Source organism: Chenopodium album, chromosome 1 (genome assembly GCF_948465745.1).
Source record: "Chenopodium album chromosome 1, dcCheAlbu1.1, whole genome shotgun sequence".
NCBI classification, from domain to species: Eukaryota; Viridiplantae; Streptophyta; class Magnoliopsida; order Caryophyllales; family Amaranthaceae; genus Chenopodium; species Chenopodium album.
In genome coordinates, this window is record NC_137834.1 from 12,460,219 (window position 1) to 12,464,693 (window position 4,475).

The following is a 4,475-nucleotide window of genomic DNA, read 5'->3' on the forward strand; positions in this document are numbered from 1 at the left end:
ACCACCAGTATATGTGGTAATATTTACTATAGTATATAGATAATGAAATCATGGTAAATATCTACTGGTATCTGGAAATCACACACGTTTCCATCATTCCGTGCATGTGATTATCTGTTTTGGATAAGAACTCTTATCACACCCATACATTACATTACATACCAACAAAAACCTACAGGCTACAGACGTTTTGTGAGTTAATTTCACACGGACAGGGACAACACATCTTCGTAAAAGTCTACACACGCAACCATTATTTAGGAAAAAAAAAAAAAAAAAAAAAACACAAAACTATATGGTACATGATTCTTAGAGTTACGTACAAGGAGTTAAAATGGGAAAAAATTAAATAAAAAAATACTATCAATTACACTTATTTACATGTGATTTGGTAAATTAATATTAAGGGTCTGTTCACATTTACTAAACTAAATTAAACTGAACTGATTGGAGCTAAATAGAATAGAACTGAACTGATTGGAGCTGAACTGAATATTTTATAAAAGAGGGAAATTATGAGCTGAACTGAACTGAAGTGAAATTAAGTAAATGTGAACATACCTTAAATTAGAAAGACATTATAAACTTATTCTTAACCTTAAAAGTTACATATAGCATAAAAAGGAAATAACCCCTTAACTGCCTATATATAAACGTGATATGTTTAGTATGTAGAATAAGAGATATACATAATTTAACCCACTCAATATTTTATTTTGTTTAACATGGCTTCACCATCAGAACCCAAAAACTCATCAAACACTCAAGAGCAATTAAGTGAGAAAATCAAAGATCTTGAACTCTCTCTTCCTAAAGAGTTATGGTTTGGGTTTCCAATGCAACTTTATCAGGGTTATTGGTGTTTAAGTGTACTTTTAGAGGGTATAATCGCATTCCAAACCCACTTTCGACCTCATGATACCGATATCATCTTAGCCAGCCTTCCTAAAACTGGTACAACATGGTTAAAATCCCTCCTTTTTGCCCTTCTAAATCGAAATAAATTATCCCACCTTTCTGAGCTCCCTTTTAACACCAAAAACCCTCATGAGCTCGTCCTCCACCTCGAGATGGAAGTTTACAAAAATAGCCTAACAAACCCACCAGATTTAACACAATTACCCTCTCCTCGACTCTTTGCTACCCACATGCCGTACCATTCTTTACCAGATTCAATCAAAACCTCGAAATGTCGAGTTGTTTATGTTTGTCGAAATCCTTTTGACACTTTTGTGTCGTTATGGCATTTTTATCTTCAGTTCGAAGTGAGTAAGGGTACTAGCCCGGATAAGGAAATGATGGAAGGATATGTAAACAAGTATTGCGCGGGTGTCTCTCCGTTCGGCCCTTACGAAGATCATGTGTTAGGGTATTGGAAGGAGAGCAAAGAAAATCCAAAACATGTGTTGTTCATAGAATATGAAGGGCTAAAGAAGGAACCAAAAGCTCATTTGAAGAAATTGGCCGAGTTTGTGGGTTGCCCGTTTTCTGAAGAGGAGGAGAAGGAGAATGTTATAGATAAGATAATCGAGTTGTGTAGTCTTAAGAGTATGAAAGAAATGGAGGTTAATAAAAATGGAAAATTTTATGTTTGGGTTAAAAATAAAGCTTTATTTAGGAAAGGAGAGGTTGGAGATTGGAGCAATCATTTGACTAGCTCAATGGCTAAGCAATTTGATCAAATTCTTGAAAAACTCAAGGAAGCTGGTTTTTCTTTCACTTTTTACCCAACCAAAAAGTGATAGTTTTCAGAAAGATTTCTCTTTCAAAAAAAAAAAAAAAAAAAAGTGTTTCAGAAAGATTTTAGGATCGTAAAAGTGTTATGCATAATTTGAGATTATGCATGGTACTATATAATCAAGCCCCCAAACGAACCCTTCTTTGTCTTGCTTATAAAAGTTTACATTACTTAATTTTGGTAAAATTGGGTCTTTTATGTTTTCATTAAAAATAATAATAAACATAAAATAAAATAAAAGGACTTTTGTGTTGCTTCATTTGTTATGAAATATTTATGTATGTCCATTATACCCTTATATTCTCATGAGTATTTTAGGTTTAGGATTACTGTTTAATCTAATATATATATATATATAAAGGGGAGTTTTTTCCCGAGTTTTTAGAGAGTAACGTAGAATCTAATTTTCTCAGCGCGCCATATAAGATTATAAATCTTAGTAGTAGCCAATTAAATAAGAGATTATTAATTTCTTTTAGAATTAAATAATTTAAATGTCATGTAAGCAAAATTGGCGAATGAGATTTTTAAGTTTAAATTAATTAAATATTATATATTATCTATTAATATTAGGAATTTTATCTAAATATATAACAAATTTTAGGCTCATAAATACAAAAAAATAACATTATTTAAAAAAAATCAAACAAACCGTGCATCGCACGGGCTTCATCTAGTGTATATATATATATATGTATATGTATATATATATATGTATATATATATATGTATATATATATATATATATATATATATATAATATAATCATGTGAAAACAAGTCTATAGCTGAAAACTGAAAACGGACAATCAAGACCGTAGATTATGGCCCGTCAAATCTCACGGTTGTGAGTTTTTCCCCAATATCACTCAAAATTTCTACAGTTTCTCTCTCCTCTTTCATTTGCATGTTATTTTCTTCCTCTTCTATTTTTTCTGTCCTACTTTCTCTCTCCTAATTTTTGCCAATTTCATGCTACTTTTCCAAATCCAGCTTCAAATACTTTGATTTTCAGCAATTTCTCAACTCTACGATCTATTATCAAGTGAGTTATTCGTGTTAATTTCGCTATTTTTGCTTGATTTGAGGTACTTAGGTTTCTGAAATATTGTTTGCTTTCTGAAATTTTGTTTACCTAAATTTCAAGCATTATTAGGAAATTTAATGTCCATTGTGTTTTTCGTTTATGATTTTTGCTTAATTTTGTAATTTTGCATGTTTTTGTTATTGATTTTTTCGATTTGATTTAAATTTTTGAGTTTCGACTTAAGTTTCGTTTTCGTAGGAGTAGTTTTGAACGAATTTTGTTTACTTCTACTTGATTTTAGTTAATTAGGTTTTTAAGTGTAATTTTTGCTCGAAACTCTGCTCTAATTGTTGTGCTTCACCTTTTTGTAACATGCTTTTTGTGTTGATTAGTTCATCAGCTTTCTTAATTAATCCTCTTCGTCGCTTCGAAAATGTTACTTGTCTCGCAGTTACATTATCAATCTTCTAGTCTTAATCTTAGTAAATTAGGTTTGAGTAAATTAGAAAATCAAGGTCTAATTGTTTTTATTTTCTTAATCATAGGAGTACATGTTTAGTATTTATGGCAGGAGCTCCATTAGAAGCCTTGCCTTGTTATATGTTGTTGTTCGTTTCGTCGTCATACTCATAAATTTTCATGGCTTTGCTCAACAATTGTACTATGGCTTGGTCATTGTATATTTTTTATTCGTAATAATTCTGAATGATGTTCTCACTTTTTGTTCATTTTTATTCAATTTGGATTAGATTATGTTAAAAAGGAGAGGCCTTCGAAGCTCAACAGGAGTTAATTTGCAAGACATAGGAGGTATGATGAATGTTTGATTTTTGGATTATTATACCTTAATATTCAATTTTTGGAATTATACAATGTTAATGTATTGGATTATATTACATTAGTGTCAGGAAAACAACAAGAAGAAGGCATGGAGGGCAGCTGTAGCATGGGTAGCAGAACAAGAACAATCCCAACAGTTTCAAGGTGTCCCAAGAATTTTCGCATTAACTCCAAATCAAGCCGAAGGATTGGGGATACTTAAAGCGATCAAAGAAACTCCTGCAGATTTCATCAATCTGGTGATCAAATTAGACTCTGATATAGTGATACAAGCCCTACAAATTCAAACCAAGGCGGAGGAAGAGCTCAAACAGGTCATCATAGACATAAAAGATGCAGCAAGTTCTAGAGATTTTATAGCTTGTGTCAAAGTTAGCAGGAATACAGTCCAACAAGCCCACTTTAATTTCTAGCAGTAAAATGCAGGAAGTTTGGGTAGATTGTCTCTGAGTTTTCTATTTTTACCCACCATAAAAAATAATAATTTGCATATAGACACCATTAATATACGAGTAGTTACCTTATTTTTATATAAAATAGTGACCTTTGTGTAAATATCGTAAAAATTGATATAGTTACCTTATTTTTAAATATAGTGACCTATGTGCAAGCTTTAACAAAGTTGATATTATAACCTTGTTTGTATGTCGTCAAAATTGTTATAACTTGATAAAGTTAGCTTAATTTTGTATATAGTGACCTCTGGTAAATGATGTCAAATTGATATAATTATCCGAAGTTTATTTATAGTTACCTTATTTTTGTATGTAATGACCTTAGCATGATGGAAATGTTGTAAAATTTGTTTTAGTCACCTTATTTTTGTATATAGCAACCTTTATGTAAATGTTGTCAAAATTAATGTAGTTAC

At 31.0% G+C, this 4,475-nt stretch overlaps 1 pseudogene across 1 annotated transcript; it reads left to right on the forward strand.

Annotated features, from left to right (window-relative positions):
* The first annotated feature begins 693 nt into the window (after nt 1-693).
* On the forward strand, nt 694-4,195 carry LOC145642184 (cytosolic sulfotransferase 5 pseudogene; annotated as a pseudogene). The gene is made up of 3 exons (XR_014115656.1): nt 694-2,782; nt 3,514-3,574; nt 3,667-4,195. The product of XR_014115656.1 is annotated as a cytosolic sulfotransferase 5 pseudogene (transcript).
* Nucleotides 4,196-4,475: the final 280 nt, after the last annotated feature.